Below are 20784 nucleotides of genomic sequence, written 5' to 3'. Positions count from 1 at the left end.
CATTTGAAAGCTTATCAATGAATGAGTGATAAAATTACAAATAATGTGGGATTCATTTCTGTTATATGCTACCTATATTTTATATTTTAATGTATTTTTGTTTTTTTACTTTGTATTACTACATTCTTTGTGTTAAATATATGAATTCTGTACCATTTTGATTCTATCTTCCTACATTTTAAAGTTAATTTTCTTAATAATCAGTTTAGGGATTTACAAATAACATCTTGTCCCTTATTTTGTTTGTTAAGTAAGGTCATGTGTTCTTGAAAGATTTTGATGTTTGTTGGTGTATAATATTGTATGTGCATTGAAGGATTAATTAGAAAGAAAAATTATTTTTCCAATATTCATGATCTGGCTTTATTTATGGCTTTCCTTCCAGAAATTCTAATCAGCCTGCTTATAATTTCTGAGTCTGTGGATATTTGTGGTATTTTAAGCACTATATTGTGCCCTAAGTTGAGTTTGGCTGCAAGGCGGATGGTGGTGCATTGCTATTTACATCCTAGAGGATACCTACAACCTGCATTTGCTCCAAAGTTACAATTGATATACTGTTCAGAACAAACCGGGAAAGGGAGTTTCTGTCCTTATAACCTCCCTGGGTAAATTGAGAAGTAAAGTATTTTTGCCAACTCTGCAAAGGAAGATCACACTCCCAACCCACAGCCCACCAAGAAGAGCACATTCTGAAAGTAGGACCAAACCCGTATTGCTATGGTTTTTCTGTTGCTTGGATTGATGTCTTTTCCAAGGCCACTGCAATCAGCCGCAAGCGATCCTCACTGTCATATCCTGGCTGTGATCCCGGCACAACCAACTGGGGCCCAGAAATTCCATGTGGCACCAAAGTAGATCCAGAAGCTTTGTCCACAACACTAATCCAGGAACAGGGGTTGATTGGATCTGCTCAGTGTAAGGCTGTGCCAGTCTGGCATTGAATCTCAAAATACAATTCTGTGGTTCCTTGCTGTTTGTCCAGTTCTTAAAGTAGTAAAGGCAGGCCACTGGCTGCTCAGGTTGATGTTTATTGAGGTCACATTTGAGTCTTAGAATAACCAGGACTTGAATAACTCAGGAATCCATGCCAATCCTATCTGAGGCACTATTGATGATATGAGCAAAAACAAGTCTATCCCACTAGACCACAGCTCTCTACCAGATGCTATGGTAGTGTTTAATCTCTGTATATGAGCCCTGACCTTAGAGTAGAGGGCTTTAAGCTTTATTATGTGTTGGGTCTCACAACATTGGGCCCAGCTCTGAGCTCCTAGGCAAAGTTCTTTATTCCTTTCCTGTCCTACTCCTCAGTATCTGAATTCTTGCTCCACTTTCTCCTAGATATTTATAGAGGGATGGTAGAGACAATACTTTAGCCATGTGGATAAAAATGTGCCAAAGATCCAGGCTGTAGGTATTGTTCTGCGGTCGAGTGATGTGAGGCCCTTCCCTGCTCTGGTTGTTATTGTAGTGGGGTTGATACAAGATTTCAAGCCTAAAGTCTAGACCTGATCATATCTCCAATGCCCAAGAAAGAGATGAAGTACCTCTGTCCTTGTTGTACTACTTGGATCTGAGGCAAGAATGATGCGGGAAACTCTGCTTCCTAATTTATTCAATACATCTTTTCTTATACTAAAGCCAGGCACTGTGGTTTCTCCCCTGACTTCTATAGCTCTTATGAGGGTGAATTGGTGAATGGATAGCTGTTCAAATAGATGTCTCTGTAGTGAGATGATTACAGGACCATCTTACTCAGATACCATCTTGCTCTTCCTACAGCTTTTTTCTTAACTTAAAGCTGCATGGTAATATGTGGGGAGCAGGGCCCAGTGGGGAGCAGGGCCCATCTCCCGTAACATGGCAGGGCCCGTCGCCCGGGAAACAAATAAGTACTAAGACTGTGGACAAATAAATACTGAGGATAAATACTGAGATTACCGAGACTAGACTAAACTACTGGAACTGCTAAGACTAATTCTATGCATCTGATCTCCCACCATATGGCGCTGCGAGGGAGTAAACAACTTCCACACAGCTGCCTCACCAATTCGACTAACAAGCTGCAGGAGCTGATCCTGCCCCTGATTGGAGGAGAGCAGTGTGCTCAGCACTTGGGGAGAGAACGCCAGCAGAGGTGGGATTGGTGGAAGAAGACTATAAAGGAGGAGAGAGACAACATGCAGAAGGAACATCTGAGGAACCCCTGAGAGAGCTGGCCGGTGGTGTGCCGCTCCTCCATGGAAGCGGGGGGTGGGGGGAGCAGCAGCAAACCCAGGAAGGGCCGGGGAAAGAGAACAGTGCAGGGTCCAGTGTCATTCCTCCGCGAGTGGGGGAGCGACAGTATTAGAACCTATTCCTTCCCCTACTTACGTGTTGTGATTTTCAAATTCTGTGTTTGTACCTTATGATCTCATCTGTATTCCTCAGAATTCTCCAGAGAAACAGAATCAATCTATCTTCTTATTTATAATTTACAAAAAAGAATTGCATTGATTTTTATACTTATTTATTTACCTTTATCTGAATTCTTTACTACTTTTCATATATTCAGATTATTGTCCAATAATATTTAAAATAAAGATGAACATATAAAACTTACATATATATGTATCTTCATTTATCTCTACATATACATAGATATATATATTTCTATGAGATATTGGCTCATATGATCATAGTGGGTGAGAATTTGTCATCAGCAAATTGGACACGGAAGATGACCAGATTCAAAACCTTGAGAACCTGAGAGCTATGGGCATAGACTCCACTCTCAGTCTGAAGGCCTGTAACAAGGAGTGCCAAGGACCAGACAATCTTGTTGTCCTACCAACAGACCATTAATTTGACTGCCCTTTAATTTTTCTTCTATTTGAATCCCCAAAGAATTGGATGATGCCCACTTATGTTAGGAGGGCCATCTGACTTATTATTCAGCCCTTCAATTAAAATTCTAGTCTGTTCCAGAAATACCCTCACAGACATGCCTAGCAATAATGATTAATCAGCTATCTGAGAATCTCCTGGCCCTGTCAAGTTGCCACAGAAAATTAGTCAGCATATGACTCAAAGATGCTTATATCCATTGCATTAGGCATTATTTTTCAAAGAGAGCATGAGATGATTTGCAAGCAAGAAGGCACTGTATTGGCTTTTATGTTTATCTGCATAGTTACCTTACCAGAAGTCTTTATTAATTTTAGTGTATTTAAATTACCATTCAGTAACTTTTTTTCTTTTTTAAAAATAATTAATACAATGGATTCTCAGGGTTACAGCAAATTAATGATAATTAGTAAAACACAATTTCATGTTAATAGATATTCAATGTAGTTCATAGATACAATTCTAAGAATATCTAAACTAATTGAAAACAAAAAGCATATACAAGATTAGTTTTTATGTTCATTAAAATGTTGATGGGTTTGAAAATATTGTAGGAAATGCGATTTCCTGGCCTTTCTCTACTTAAAAGAGCCCATTTTATATCTGTGTTTCTAAAATATCCTTATGGAAAGGATTTGTCTCCATTTTGAATGCAAACATTCAACGCTACTTTAGAGCATGTCACAATGCAAGCAATGATTAATTTACAATGTAGTTAAGGCTATCCTACACACACTGGGCAAAGAATACTGTTAAACAAGTGAAATATTTTTTGTTTAAAAATATGAAATTAATTTCAGCAGATAAAAAATGGAAAAATCGTTCTTATTCTATAGGACAATTGATGTTCTGGTTTTGGTGAGAATGATAGAAAAGGGGTTGAGAACTTGGTTTTTTCCACAAGTCAAAAAAGTAGAAGTACATATTTATTGTTATTGTCAAAGAACATGTTGAAAAAAGAAGGATTTAAAAATAACAGAAAAGGATTGTATGCATCTCTGTCCATACAAGCTACAAAATTGTTAGCCAGAAATATTCAGAATTGATACCATAAGTGTGAAGTTGAAAAGTTTGATGCCTGTGTAGTCAGAATGCTAGTCAGTGTTTAAAATAAAAGTCAGCAGTTTGCTTAGATAAGTTCTCACAAAATTGTGGCTTTCTAAAACAATTAGGCTGAGTTTCATGGTAATGCTCAATGTGTGAAAAAATGTCCTTTCCTCTCATGAAAATCAGCATAGTGTTAAAAGACACAAACACAGAATCAAAAAACAAACAAACAAACAAAAAACCTCACTGAAATAAATGGGCCAGTTCTTAGTCTTCCATTAAAAATCTGGCTCACATAAATAGAAAAAAATAAATAACAGAAGGTGAGAGAGACATTAGAATTTCATGCCCAAGATATTTCAAACCACGACTTTTTATATCTATAAAGGCGAGCATTTCCCCTCAGTCACTGACCCCTGACTTAGAAATTCAGGGAATGCGAAAGACTTTCTCAGAATTGGTGGTGATACACAGACAGCAGCAACCTCAGTGTTGAGACTTGCTGCCAATTAAGGTCAGCAAGTAATTCAAAGTTCAGTCACAGTGCAACAGAGCTTTCTAAAGGATGCCCTTGGTAGTGACAGAAACTTCCCAGAGCCCCCAAGTGTACACCCAGGACTGTATCAGCAGTTGCTGCCTTGCAGGCAAATCTCTGAGCAATGATCTTATACAACCCTGGATGTGCCCTAGCCCTACTAGCTGGGTCCCTGGATAAAGTGTCCTGAGTAGACTGAGGATGTAGTTATTCTTCACTTGCGGTCTAGCAGAAGATGGTGAACTCTCATAGTGCTTTCATCTATCTTCAGGACATCACATTCTGTTGAGAAATAACATGTAATTTTGACTGTGTCAACTAAATACTGCCTTGCGTTAGGATTAAATGTATGATACCAAAAAGCTGCATTGATTTTGTAGGCAGAGAAAACTGAAATAAAAATCCAGCTCAAATATCTTTTAGGCAATTGACCTTAGGACTTTGGTTGACTTCTGATTCCGTTTCTCTATCTTTGAAATGGGTATAATTTATCTCATGCATTCAGCTTAGCTTCAATAATATTAATGATTCGTGAGCAGTATTAACCATTGTTATCATACCCATAGTCTCCTTTCAGGGAGGTATAGGAAACATTGAGATGGATTTACTGTGTGTGAAAAACTATAGTGTTGGGCAGCAGAAGCCTGTGCTTTTAAAAACACAGATTCAACTGAGTTTTCAATTTGTCTACATTTGGGCTATAATAACCCAACTTCTCTGCCATTTTCCCTGCTTTAAATAAGTTTGTTTCAAAAACAAATGATGGTTCAATACAAGTATACATTGTTTAATGTCCAATAAAGATAAACATATCTACTCAAATGTTTAACATTTTTATGGTGAAAACATTCAAAATCCTATCTTCTAGGGTTTTTTATAAAGAAATATGCAGTACATAAACATTATTTATAGTCACTCTACTGTTCAATGAAATCCTAGAACTTCTTATTCCTATGTAACTATACCTATAATTTAGTATCCATTTATCAACCCTTCCCATACCCATTCCTTCCCTAGACTCAGTTCAGGATGAAGCAATGGAAGAGTCAATTTAATAGGCAATGTGTACAAACCAGTCGTTGGTCAATTTCTTATTAAGAAATTGAACTGTGAAATTCTATAAATAATATCTGGAGCTGAGAATATATAATTGAGTTAAGCAATAAGTCAAATCATGAGCAAGAAGCAAATGTGTGGTAATTAGCAGAATGCATATGCAAAGATGCTTATGGATGAACCTGAATGAACTTATGGATGAATGAATAAAGCTGAATGAATAAAGCTATGTGAATTCTTTTGTTAAACATATTTCTCCTCACCATTTCCCCCAATGGGTCCATGTTGGCTGTTATAACAAAATGGTATAAATTAAATGCCTTGCAAACAGCAGAAATTTATTTCTTAAATTCTGGAGGCTGAGAACTCTATGATGAAGGATCCAACAGTTTGTGTCTGGAGAGAATATATCATCTACAGGTTCATAGATGGTGCCATCCTGCTGAATCCTACTTTATGGAGCAAGGGATCTTCCTCCAAGGCTGTTTTACAGGAAGACTGAGCCGGTCCATAAGGATAAACCCTCATGACAAAAAAAAAAAAAAAAAAAAAAAAAAAAAAATCCCTGAAGCCGCCCTCTTGATAACATCACATTGGACATTTGATTTAAAAGTTAGCTGTGGGGGGACAGAGATAGACCTCACCACCTACTCTTCCCTCTCTTGATTCTCCTCCCTTTTACTTTCCTTTCCTCCTTCTCTGCTTTTCATCATCCAAATAATAGATAGTTTCAATGTTGATATTCTTTGAAAAAATATAAGAAGTTAATATGAATACATTCAGTTTTGAAAATCTTCAGACATAAAGAAAAGCGGAGAGAAAATATGAAGAGTACACACAATTATCTCATTGTCAAATTTTGGATGGAAATGCTTCATCAAATTTTCCTTAAAAACTACAATGATAGACAGCTTGATATACCAACCTGAAATATTTAATTATACATCTCTATAGAACATTTTCCTATATTCCACATACTTTAATACCAGTTATCAAATGCCATCTATTTTTTGCCTATATTTGTATACCCCTTATTTTCTTTAACATAGCTTTTGTGTTTGATTTACTCAAGCAAGTCACAGCCAAGAATTACAGATCATATTTTCTTGCTATTTCTCCAAATTCTCGCCTCTTCTGACCTCCTTATGGCACTGGCTTGTTGACAGAAGTAGTCCAGTTGACATGGGAGATGACTTACTCCATAGCATGCATAGTTTTGACAATTTTATTTCAGAAGTGATGCTGCATAATACATATTATTTCATATCCCAAGACACTCAAACCTTTAGACATCCCCACCCATGATGTTACTAATCCCAACCATTATTTCAAGATACTGACAACTAGGTCCAGGTTCTTAAAAGTTCTGCCTCTCAAAAAACAAACTTCAGGATGCTAGATAGCATATGAATATTTAGTTTTCTATTAATTGTTAACCCAAAGATTTCAGTATCTGTGGATTACCTACTACCCCAGAGTATAAAATTTTATTTTTCAATTATGCAATTCAACATACATTCATGATCTGGGTTCCTATAAAGCAAGGCTTTTCTCATCAATAACGCTATTTGATTAAAGGTATCTTGTACAAGCAAAGAAGGATAAATAGTTATTTTATTTCATTTATACATTTTTGGAGTATTAAAATAAATAAAATAGTTATCTATGATTGTTATTTTTTGTTCTTAACTTGATTCTTTTGTTTTCCTTTGTTTTTGTTTGCATTGTTGGCTATCCCTTTTCTTTTCATTTTTAGAAGAGGATAAATTATCTTGCCAGAGAACCTCTGAAAGTAGTATAACCGTACATTCATAAACCCCATGCTAGTATTTGAAATTCACCAAGAACTCTAAAATTTTATTTTCCCTTTATTTCCAAAGTTAAAAATGAAAACAATTTTTGGTAATTTTCATACATGAGTGATTATGTCCATTATGCAGATGTAGAAACAGCTTAGAACAGTATGGCAGCATTTCATCTGAAACAAACACAGGTAGAGAAGAAAAAAATACATTGTGCCCAGTGAGTAATTTCAGTTTAAAAAAATTCTAGTAGTTAGGTTGATACACATCCAAAAAGTCAATGTGAAGAACTAATCAAATAAAAAGGCAATGAGGACTCCTGGAATTCTTGTTACTACACATGGTTTGTGGGGAGCAACTGGGAGCAACTCGTACTAGACTAAGTTACTGGAATTAAGACTTATTCTATGCATCTGCTCTCCCACAATATGGCGCTGGGAGAGGAGCAAACAGCTTCTACCCAGCTGCCTTTCACCAACTTGACAAGCTGCAGGAGCTGCTCCTGATTGGAGGAGAACAGCGTACTCGGCGTGTGGGTAGCAGAGTTGGGATTGGTGGAAGAGGACTATAAAGGAGGAGAGAGACAACATGTACCAGGAACATCTAAGGGGAACATCTATCTGAAGGAACACCTGTGCAGCCCCCAAGAGAGCCGGCCGGTGGTGTGCCATTCCCCCGCAGAAGTGGGGAAAGTGGCTAGGGGGAACCGCCCTTCCACGGAGGTGGAAGGGACAGTAGCCAACCCGGGAAGAACCAGCAGCAAACCGGGGAGGGCCGAGCAGACAAAAGAACAACGCAGGGTCCTGTGTCGTTCCTCCACGAAGACGGGGAGCGACAATGGTTATTGTCTTCATCTCCATTTTGTCTATGAGATTCTGTGACAGATTGGTTAGAAAAGCAGGTGTGAACACCTAAAGCACCCACGACTCTGTCTCAAGATGTGTGACCTAATCCTTTCCAACTCTGTCACCTTCTTTTTATGACACTCTTCTACACCTAGAATACCATGGCACATGTTAGATTTCCCTAAATTAACTAGTCTCTTCCCGGTTATTTCTCAATACATTATATCTTTCCAACTGCTGTACTTTTCAACCCTGAGTTTACCCCTTTCTGAAAGGGATGCAGTCCTTTCCCTCTGTCTTTCTAACTCCATTTATCAGCTCATACATGATGGCCCGGTTCCAGGGAACACCAAGTAGTGGCCCAGGTGGCTCAGTCTCCCCACTGTTACTGGCTGCCTACAAATATCATGCATGGAATTTATACAGAGCATGCAGTTACATAGTTGTATGTGTGTCTGAACAAAATATATCTCCTCCACTGAACTATCAGTTTTAAAAGGGTAGCATGGGTTAATTCCATGTGATAATTCCATTCCATTGTGGTTTTGCAAGAAGCCTAAAAGAGAGCCAGATGTATCATAGGCATGTAATACATACCTGATAAATGCACCAGTAAAACCTGATCTTCCTTCTATAAAAACAATGTATGTGTCAACTCCTTCCCTACATTTTATACTTTATATTGTATAAAACCTTATGTCTATGCACATCAAATTATGTAGACAAGAGTCTAACTTCCCTGCATCCATATTCATTTTATGTTATTTTAAATCAAAAAATTAATGTTAATAATTAAAATATTAAACTCAATCAATGATATTATATAGTTACTTATCTGTATTCTAGTTTTGTAGAAATCTACTACTTTCTACACCTGTGATTCACATGATTCCAGAAGAATTAAAAGATATTTAACCAAATTCTTCCTCTAACCTTAATCAAAGCGATCTTCCCTCTGAATCACTCAGCATTTCAAACACACTTATCCTTACAAAGTTATATTTTATTTTATTGTGTATGTATTTTGGACATTTTCAAACAAGTCAAGACATAGATAAATACATATATAATGCTTTGGAATTTTGTAAAGGTGTTATTTTCAATTGTAACTCCGTACTCTGAATATTCAAATACATAGAATAAAGACTTGGTTTCTTTACTATATATTCAAAAATAGTTGTGTCTCATAAATTATTATAATAAACTGAGATTTTTGAACTTTCAATATAGCTAAGAGATCCTATAGAAGACACATATCATATGATTATATGCAGTTAAAATGTTGGGAACATGCTATTTTCATATTTTTCTGTACATACTTTAAGATTCAGCAAGGATATATTGAAGTTTATCAATATTTCTATTCATTACCTTTGAAAATATCATCTCTTTTGCTAATTATTCTGTTTGGAGTTTATCCAACATATAGTTTTTTTGTTGTTGTTTTTTTTTTTTTTTTGGATAGTAGCATTTCATTTTGTCAGGGTCAACGGAAATATGTGGTGATTTCTATTTCTATCTCCTATTTGCAAAGGATCATAATTCAAATGGAAAACTGGCTTAGATGAAATGTGACATGTAGATTTTATGGATGTCAGAATATGAACATGCTCTTTACTTACTTCCCCTAAATTTTTTTAAAAAGATTTTATCTATTTGAGAGTCAGAACTGTAGAGAGAAAGACATAGAGAGAGATAGAGGCATCAATCTTCCATCCACTTGTTCACTTTCCAAATGGCCACAAGAGCCAGAGCTTGTCAACTGGAAGTTTCCTCCAGGTCTCCCACCATGGGTACAGGGGCCCATGCACTTGGACCATCTTCGCTGCTTTCCAGGAGCATTAGCAAAGAGCCAGGTAGAAAGCAGAACAGCTGAGATTCCTATGGGCACTCACAAGGATGCCAGTGCCGAAGGTGCCAACTATACCCACTATACCATAGTGCCTGCCCTGGCCCTAAAAACTAATTTATTTAGAAATGTAAAGAGTCTGGAGGGACGGTACGGGGGGAATGCCATTGTAATCCATAAGTCGTACTTTGGAAATTTATATGCATTAAATAAAAGTTTAAAAAAAAAAAAAAAAGAAATGTAAAGAGTCTGTAACTGGCAATGAGTCTCTCTTAGTTTCAAAATTCGTTTTTATGATCACATTTTATGTAATAAATACAATATACCCATGCAAAGATCAATAGTGTTCACATATTCAAGGGAAAAACAGTAGTTTTTGCAGATTGTTCATACATAGGGTTGTTTAAATGTTCATGGAAATGTAAAATATGGAAATACATATTATGAAAAATTATGCATAGATATTAAATATTTTGAACCAAAATAAACTTATCTTTAATTTAATTTTATTTTTTCACACACTTTAAAATACCCTGTTGCTTATACTACAAAAATAAGTGTTAACCTGTATATAAATTTATGAAAGTGTAAATGATGAACACCTATTTTTCTGGAAAACTAATGGTGATTCCACAAGACTACATGTTGACAAAGAAATTAAAGGAGAATAAAGGGAGTAAGATTATGTTGAAAAAGGGCTTATATTGGGGCCAGCACCATGGCTCACTTGGTTAATCCTCTGTCTGTGGCATCGGCATCCCACATGAGCTCTGGGTTCTAGACCCAGTTGCTCCTCTTCCAGTCCAGCTCTCTGCTGTGCCCTGGGAGGACAGTGGAGGTTGGCCCGAGTGCTTGGGTCCCTGCATCCGTGTGGGAGACCAGGAAGAATCACCTGGCTCCTGGCTTTGGATCGGCGCAGCGCTGGCCATAGTGGCCATTTGGGGAGTGTACCAATGAAAGGAAGACCTTTCTCTCTGTCTTTATAAAAGCATGACTAGAGGACTGGCATTGTGGCATAGCAGGTAAAGCTGTCACCTGCAACACCAGCATCTCTTATGGGCACTGATTCCAGTCCCGGCTGCTCCAACTTCAGATCCAGCTCTCTTTTAATGGCCTGGAGAAGCAGCAGAGGATGGCCCAAGTTCTTGGGTCCCTGTCATCCACACAGGAGACTCATGAAGCTCCTGGCTTCTGCCTTGCCCTGCACTGGCTGTTGCTGCTATCTGGGGAATGACCCAGTGGATGGAAGATATATCTTTCTGTCTGTCTATGTCACTGTCTCTGTCTCTGTCTCTTTCTCTGTCTCTCTTTCTTTTTCCTCTCCGTAACTTTGACTTTCACATATAATCTTTTAAAAAATACGTGACTATTTAAAATAACATTTCAAGACCAAAGAGTGATGAGCATAATGAATAAGTATGGTAGTAATTTTGAAATCTTTTGTATATTATGAAATATTTTACAGTTATCTATGAGGATGCCTAGATTCTGTTAAGCATTCAATGCATTGGTAAGGAAAGATCAGTTTCCCATTTTGAAAGAATATATTGATTTAAATTGTAATACCATATTAGAGAATAGGACAAAAGTTATGATAAGAGATGATAGGATAGGGCCACGGTTCCAGTCCTGGCTGCCTCACACCCAATCCAGCTCCTTGCTGATGTCCCTGGGAGAGTAGCAGAGGATAATTAGAACCCAAACAAAGGCACTTTACACCATCCCAAACAAAGATCCACTTTATACCATCCTATATGCCGATTGTTGCCTCAGAATTCTAAGCTAATTGTATTACACTCTGTTTCTATGATTTCCCAGTACATTTTGTGTTCAACCAGTTGGAAGTAGGGCTCAGGACTAGATCATAGTTATTGTATCAGCTTCGTATAGCTATTTATTTGACTTTATATCTTCTGGATAATTCATTTTTCCAAAGACTGGATCTTCTGTTGGTATTTCCTTGAAATAATCTCTCTGGTTTCATTTTTAAGAAAATATTTTAAATTTGAAAGGCAGAGTCACAGAGAGGGAGAGAAGGAGAGAAGGAGAAGAGGGGAGAAGAGGGGAGAGGTGGGGAGAGGGAGGGAGAGGAGAGAGTAGAAGAGTCTTCCATCCACTGATTCACTCCCCAAATGGCTGCAATGGCTGGGAATGCGCCAATCTGAAGCTAGGAACCTGGAGCTCCTTTTGGGGGCAGGGACCCAAAGACTTGAGCCATCTTCCGTTGGTTTCCCAGGCCACAGCAGAGAGCTGGATTGGAGGTGGAGAAGCTGGGATAAGAAGTGGCACCGGGCCGGCGCCATGGCTCACTAGGCTAACTCTCCACCTTGCGGCGCCGGCACAGCGGGTTCTAGTCCCGGTTGGGACACCGGATTCTGTCTCGGTTGCCCCCCTTTCAGGCCAGCTCTCTGTTGTGGCCAGGGAGTGCAGTGGAGGATGGCCCAATTCCTTGAGCCCTGCACCCCATGGGAGACCAGGATAAGTACCTGGCTCCTGCCATCAGATCAGTGCAGTGCGCTGGCTGCAGCACGCTGGCCGCGGTGGCCATTGGAGGTTGAACCAATGGCAAAAGGAAGACCGTTCTCTCTGTCTCTCTCTCACTGTCCACTCTGCCTGTCAAAAAAAAAAAAGTGGCACCCATTTGGGATGCCAGCACTGCAGGCAGGGCTTTACCTACTATGCCACAACACTGGCCCCCTCTCTTATTTCTTGCTTCTGTTCTCTCCCCTGTTGATTTTTTTTAACTTTTATTTAATGAATATTAATTTCCAAAGTATAGCTTATGGATTACAATGGCTTCCCCCCATAACGTCCCTCCCACCCGCAACCCTCCCCTTTCTCACTCCCTCTCCCCTTCCATTCACATCAAGTTCATTTTTGATTCTCTTTATATACAGATCAGTTTAGCATACATTAAGTAAAGATTTCAACAGTTTGCTCCCACACAGAAACATAAAGTGAAAAATACTGTTTGAGTACTCATTATAGCATTAAAGCTCAATGTACAGCACACTAAGGACAGAGATCCTACATGAGGAGTAAGTGCACAGTGACTCCTGTTGTTGACTTAACAAATGGACACTCTTGTTTATGGCATCAGTAATCACCCTAGGCTCTTGTCATGAGCTGCCAAGGCTATGGAAGCCCCCTGAGTTCACCGACTGTGATCATATTTAGACAAGGCCATGGTCAAATGGAAGTTCTCTCCTCCCTTCAGAGAAAGGTACCTCCTTCTTTGATGACCCGTTCTTTACACTGGGATCTCACTCGCGGAGATCTTTCATTTAGGTGTGTGTGTGTGTGTGTGTGTGTGTTTTTCCCCCAGAGTGTCTTGGCTTTCCATGCCTGAAATACTCTCATGGGCTTTTCAGCCAGATCCGCATGCCTTAAGGGCTGATTCTGAGGCCAGAGTGCTGTTTAGGACATCTGCCATTCTATGGGTCTGCTGTGTATCTCAATTCCCATGTTGGATCATTCTCTCCCTTTTTTATTCTATCAGCTAGTATCTGCAGACACTATTCTTGTTTATGTGATCCCTTTGGTTCTTAGTCCTATCATTATGATCAATTGTGAACAGAAATTGATCACTGGGACTAGTGAGATGGCATTGGTACATGCCACTTTGATGGGATTGAATTGGAATCCCGTGGTATGTTTCTAACTCTACCGTTTGAGGTAAGTCAGCTTGAGCAACTTAATATGTTATCCCTCTTAGTATTTTTTATTTGTTTGTTATACTTAATGCTTTTGGTTGAATACTATAATCAATACACAATTATTCTTAAGTGCTGAAACTTAACTGAAAAGTGATCGCTGTTAAATATGAGTGGGAATAAGAGAGGGAAGAGATGTGCAATTCGGTACATCCCCTATTGTTATTAAGACAGTGGGAAGTTCACTGTATTATCAGTAATTCTTAGGGGCTGCATTGCTCCTATTTGTTTCCCTAAATTCTTCCTTTATTAATCTTTGTCAAATTTGGAGGTTGTATGAACCATCTGATTCCTAATGACATCCTAATCCATATAAAATCAATATGAAAAGTTGATACTAAGCAGGGTCTAAGAGTTACAACTGACAAAACTTGCTTGCTTATTGAATATGGTGGACTAAGTAAATGGATAAGTTGAGGGTAATTATCATGCTGTAATTTAATGACAACATAAGTAAGTTCCATATTTGAAAGTTAATTTTAGAAATATTGAGAAATGTATTTGCCAGATAGGTTCAGTTAGGGGATAAGTATGTAGTGCCATAGCAGCCTCCATATTCCAATATCCAAGAGAAGCATGTAGATTTTAAACATAAATAAATATATAGGATAAAAATATTTGTTTTCCAGCAGACTCATGGAATGGCAAATGCCCTAAACAGCACTCTGGCCTCAGAATTAGCCCTTAAGGCATTCAGATCTGGCTAAAAAACCCAGGAGAGTTTCACAGGTATGGAAATCCAAGACACTGTGGCAAAAAAAAAAAAAATGACCTAAATGAAACATCTCTGTGAATGAGATCCCAGTGGAAAGAACGGGCCATCAAAAAGGAGGTACCTTTCTCTGAAGGGAGGAGAGAACTTCCACTTTGACTATGGCCTTGTCATAATAAGATTGGAGTTGGTGAACTCAAGAGGCTTCCATAGCTTTTGCAGCTCATGACAAGAGCCTCGGGTGATTACTGATGTCATAAATAAGAGTGTCAATTGTTAAATAAACAACAGGAGTCACTGTGCACCTACTCCCCACGTAGGATCTCTGTCCTTAATGTGTTGTACTATGTGAATTAACGGTAAAACTACTACTCAAACAGTACTCTATGCTTTGTGTTTTGGTGTGGGTGTAAACTGTTGAAATCTGTACTTAGTATATACTAAGTTGATCTTCTGTATATAAAGATAATAGAAAATGAGTCTTGATGAAGAATGGGATGGGAGAGGAAGTAGGAGATGGAATGGTTGCGGGTGGGAGGAGGTTATGGGGGGAAAGCCACTATAATTCAAAATTTGTGCTTTAAATAAAAGTTGAAAAAAAGTAAAAAAAAATGTGTTTTCCCATCATTAGAATATACTATGGGACTTATAATAGTGATGAAAATGTATAGTGAGAACATGTACAATATGGTAGTTAAAAATATTTAAGACACAGATATCACAGCTTTACATAAAGCATTTGGGAAAAAGGTCATTGGGTTAGGTTTGAGTTCCATTTTTTTGGACAAATTAATCACTAATGGTTCCTAATTACCATTTGATTTCAAGTGTTTACCAAGCAGTATTAAGTTATTAAAATTATATTGTTACTTTCCACAGTACCTGAAACACAAAGAAAGTGATGAAAAATATTATTTTTTCATATTAAGAGGAAACTGGATCTGATTTTTATTTATTTATGTAAAGTGAACAGATTTCATGTATTTCATATATATAATGATACGTCTCACTTTCCCTCTCTCCCTCCCTCCTCTTGCTTTCTTACTTATCTTTCAATTTTTGTGATGACATTCCTTCAATTTACTTTATAATCACAAGTTTAATAACACATTAAATAAAGAATTCAACAAGCAGTATTTAGACTACTGTTCCTAGGGGATAAGACAAGGCCTATAAGCAATAATAAAAAAAGTCAGTTTTGTTCATATACATTATGTTTTTGTACTCTACATTAGTTGCCACAAATCAGAAAAAACATGGTATTTTTCTTTTGTGGACTGTCTTATTTCACTAAGCACAATGGTCTCCAAATGCATCTATTTTGTTCCAAAGAACAAGATTTCATTCTGTTTTATGGCTTAGTAATATCCCATCATGTTTATACCACATTTTATTTATTTAGTCATCAATTGATGGAGATCTGGGTTAATTCCATATCTAGCTGTTGTGAATTGAACTGCTATATGCATGGGGGTATAGATAACTCTTAGGAAACATGTGCTAAGCCAAAATTGAAGACTACAGTAAAAGCTTAAATAAGAAATTGAAATGGGGATTACAAATATGTTTCCTGAATGCAGCCATTAAAATTGTGGAGATGAATTTTTCAAAAGAGGAAATCCAAATGGCCAACAGGCACATGAAAAAATGTTCAAGGTCACTAGCAATCAGGGAAATGCAAATCAAAACCACAATGAGGTTTCACCTCACCCTGGTTAGAATGGCTCACATACAGAAATCTACCAACAACAGATGCTGGCGAGGATGTGGGGAAAAAGGGACACTAACCCACTGTTGGTGGGAATGCAAACTGGTCAAGCCACTATGGAAGTCAGTCTGGAGATCCCTCAGAAACCTGAATATAACCCTACCATTCGACCCAGCCATCCCACTCCTTGGGATTTACCCAAAGGAAATGAAATTGGCAGACAAACAAGCTGTCTGCACATTAATGTTTATTGCAGCACAATTCACAATAGCCAAGACCTGGAACCAACATAAATGCCCATCAACGGTAGACTGGATAAAGAAATTATGGGATATGTACTCTTTAGAATACTATACCGCAGTAAGAAACAACGAAATCCAGTCATTTGCAACAAAATGGAGGAATCTGGAACACATCATGCTGAGTGAAATAAGCCAGTCCCAAAGGGACAAATACCATATGTCTTCCCTGATTGGTGACAACTGACTGAACACCAAAAAGGAAACCTGTTGAAGTGAAATGGACACTATGAGAAATGGTGACTTGAACAGCATAGCCCTGACTGTTAATGAACAACTTAATACATTATCCCTCTTAGTAGTTTTTTTTTTTTTTTTGTCTGCTCTACTTAATATGACTGGTTTAATTCTGCGATTAATACACAGTTATTCTTAAGTGTTGAAATTTAACTGAAATGTGATCCCTGTTAAACATAAGAGTGGGAATAAGAGAGGGAAGAGATGTACAATTTGGGACATGCTCAGGCTGACTTGCCCCAAATGGTAGAGTTAGAAACATACCAGGGGACTCCAATTCAATCCCATCAAGGTGGCATGTGCCAATGCCATCTCACTAGTCCAAGTGATCAATTTTCAGTTCACAATTGATCATAATGAAAGGACTAAGAGTCAAAGGGAGCACATAAACAAGTCTAGTACCTCCTAATACTAACCGATAGAATAAATAAAGGGGAGAGTGATCCAACATGGGAAGCGAGATACTCAGCAGACTCATAGAATGGTGGATGTCCTAAACAGCACTCTGGCTTCAGAATCAGCCCTAAAGGCATTCGGATATGGCTGAAAAGCCCATGAGAGTATTTCAGGCATGGAAAGCCAAGACACTCTGGCAAAAAAAAAAAAAAAAAAAAAAACACACACACACAAAAAAAAAAAACAAAAACAAACAAACAAACAAAAAAAACCAAAAACCTAAGTGAAAGATCCCCGAGAGTGAGATCCCAGTGGAAAGAACAGGTCTTCAAAGAAGGAGGTACCTTTCTCTGAAGGGAGGAGAGAACCTCCACTTTGGCTATGACCTTGTCTAAACAAGATAAGAGTCGGAGAACTCAAGGGGCTTCCATAGCCTTGGAAACTCATGACTGGAGCATGGGGAGATTACTGAGGCCATAAACAAGAGTGTCAATTTGTAAAGTCAACAACAGGAGTCACTGTGCACTTACTCCTCATGTAGGATCTCTGTCCTTAGCGTGCTGTACATTGAGACTTAATGCTATAACGAGTTTATTTCACTTTGTGTTTCTATGTGGGTGCAAACTGTTGAAAGCTTTACTTAATGTATACTAAACTGATCTTCTGTAAAACAAAAAAAAAGAAGAAGAAGAAATGATCAATTCCCAACTTGACTCTCACTGGGATTAAACATGACAATAGGTCTGATCTGATTTCATCATCATTTAAAAAATCATCTATTATTTTTCACTTTATGTTTCTGTGTGGGAGCAAACTGTTGAAATCTTTACTTAATGTATGCTAAACTGATCTTCTGTAGATAAAGAGAATCGAAAATGAATCTTGATGTGAATGGAAGGGGAGAGGGAGTGGGAGAGGGGAGGGTTGCAGGTGGGAGGGACGTTATGGGGGGGAAGCCATTGTAATCCATAAGCTGTACTTTGGAAATTTATATTCATTAAATAAAAGTTAAAAAAATTGTGGAGATGAGAAAGGCTATAATTTCCAGATTAATAACAGCAAGTAGACTTTATTTTCTTTATTTAAATAGATATCTTGAGATTCTACAGAATATTGATGATCTTTTGAAAATTATTTTTACAACTGTAGAGTAGCACAAAAAGCATCATTATCCTTTGTTATTGACTATTTTCCTTCTATGCACTAATGCTAAATATTTGCATATCTATTAACCTTCTAAAATATTATAAATGAATGATGACTCAGATGGAATGCAAATTTGTTTCCTGTTTACCTAAACTCTAAGATAGATACTCCCTTTGGTGGGAGGCTATATTCAAAATATATAAAAGCTCAGCTTCCTTCTCTTTGGTAGCTCTATATTTTCTTCATTTTTTTTTCAGTTTTTCTATGCTTTGCATTAATTAAGCAGTAAAACTATGGCACAAATCAGCTCACTAGAGAAAAGTACAGTGAGTATAACAGATTAAGAAAATCACATTATTGTATTTTTGACTGAACTTTGCTATATGAATAAATTTATAAGATTTTTTGGGGGAGTTGTGATCGAGAAACTTGCCCAGGTGGAAGAGGAAATAAAGTCAATGGACAGTGAGGCAGTGTCTACCATGTGTGGTATTGGGGAAGTTCACAAGTGTTCTCCTTCATGCTTTTTCCAAGTAACTTCTACTACTGTGCTAGTTCAACTTATAAACCAACATATGCTGTAGCATGTGCTCCACATGTTCTGACCACATATAGAATTTAGCTACCTTATTTGACTTTTACCAAACAGAATGAAATAAACAACAACCAACAGATGGCACTAACATAAGGATCTGAGAAGATGGAGCAAATTACTGCATATTAAGTAGAACTGTTCAGCTATATTGTTTTCCATTTCTTTTTTGCCCTTCCCACCCACAGCATCTCACCTTATATCCCAAAATAATTTATCAAAATCTTTTCTTACCCAAAAGCAGTACTATTCTTGAATTTTCATTTCAGTTGCTTAGAACTTATCATTCCTTACCATTTGTATGTGTGACTACGTATACATATTTTGGATATGTACAGTTTTTGGAACATTTGTATTTGGAACCCTGAGATAAGAATTAAGGATAGAAATCTAAATAAGCTATAATGGTTCTTCTCAGATTTTACCAGAGAAGGCAAATTCTTAAGTCAGAAACTTTAGTTTTTTTGTGAGAACTACAATTGAGGTATGAATACTCTAAGAATTCAAAAAAGGAAACATGTATTGGTAGAATTCCATGGAATGCCCAAGGGAAAAGTCTTTCATAGATTTATCAGTGATATGAGATTAGCATTAAAATAAACTGTGTGCCCAAAAATGAATGAGTAGTAGAGAGGGGCCAGATTACATATGTTGATTGGTCTATAGTGGAAAAGCTGATGTTTATGATGTGAAGAAAGTAATGACTGGATGAATATATCTTTAAACTGAGAGTTCCCCCCTTCACCCCCACCCCAACAGCCAAACACACACATACAATCTTCCTGACTCTCTAAGATTTGGATGGCCCAACCGTCCTTTTCCTGTGGCATTACCCCCTGGCTTCCTTGTCCTTCCCTACCTTAGTGCAGTTATGGTCATGACCTAGGAAGATGGTGCAGTGGGTTTATACTATATGTGCGCTAAAAGTGTTGGCCATTTCCCATGTTCCATAGCCTCGCAATCAGCTAGATTCTGCAGATTTACAGCCAACAGTACCAGTTCCTGACCCTGAATTACTAGCAACTTAATTTCCTGGGTAATTGACCAAGTATGCAGTCTTCAACGATTACTGCCTGACCCTTCAGGGAAGAGGAAATATAGTGCTTAACTGACTGTTTCTGGCACTAGTGCTAGGAGTCCATCCTGAACTTTGTTTCAAGGAGATACCATACCTTCCTCCTGTGGGAAATCCTGGAGTGAGATATCCTGTGGAGTCACAGTCTGACAGTGCTAAAAAATATACTATGACACAGCAGCACCTACAATTCCATCCCTAAAGTTGTGGCTCTCACTTCTCAGCAATGGAAATGCAGGCCATCATTCACTAATATTGATTTGCTCCTGCACAAGAGACAACTTACCCTCACCAAGCTCATGTTGGAGTTCAAGCTATAGGCAAGCACCTCACTGGATGTGGTGGTGTGTCTGGAGGTTGTATTTGTACGTGTGCAGCAAGGTGAGAGGAGCAAAGAAATGATCAACCCCTCGGCCACATGGGCCCCCAAAGTGCTTTACAGCAAGCCAGGAGACTACATGGCTCACAAAATGAGAGCATCTTGATGTTTTTATCCTTCTTAAAGATTTTTTAACAGTAATGTTTTTTTTACTTAAGCATGTTCAAAAATTGGATTTAGTGATGCCAATTTATCTTCTAAGACTTTTTGGCAATTTTCCAGTGTACTGATTAATGCATGTGCTACTAATGTGAACAGTGTCCTACCCCAAACTGCAAAAATAGCTCCCCAGTAAGCAGCAGCTCCAAGAATGTCCTCTTGGACTGTGTCTTAGGGTCGACAACAAATCCTCCAGGCTCACAGGAGGCAGTGATATGCTGGAGCTGGCTTCTCACGGCTCAGGGGAGCTAATGATTTGATTTTCAGGAATTTTGTTGGAAGCCAGTTGTTTAACACAGCTGTTACTGAAAATTAAACTGTGTGAATTTTCAAATTACATTAAAA

The 20784-nt window shown here is 37.9% G+C and overlaps 1 pseudogene; it reads right to left on the bottom strand.

The window, feature by feature from the left end:
• The window catches only part of LOC100346286 (ubiquitin-ribosomal protein eL40 fusion protein pseudogene), a 48996-nt pseudogene extending 28794 nt beyond the window's left edge, over positions 1 to 20202 (bottom strand).
• Between the last annotated feature and the right edge of the window lie 582 nt (positions 20203 to 20784).

The sequence above is a fragment of the Oryctolagus cuniculus genome, chromosome 14 (assembly GCF_051225735.1).
Source record: "Oryctolagus cuniculus isolate XC-2025 breed Fujian yellow rabbit chromosome 14, ASM5122573v1, whole genome shotgun sequence".
Classification (NCBI taxonomy): domain Eukaryota; kingdom Metazoa; phylum Chordata; class Mammalia; order Lagomorpha; family Leporidae; genus Oryctolagus; species Oryctolagus cuniculus.
Note: the sequence above shows the minus strand (reverse complement) of the source record. Positions and strands in the feature narration are given on the sequence as shown.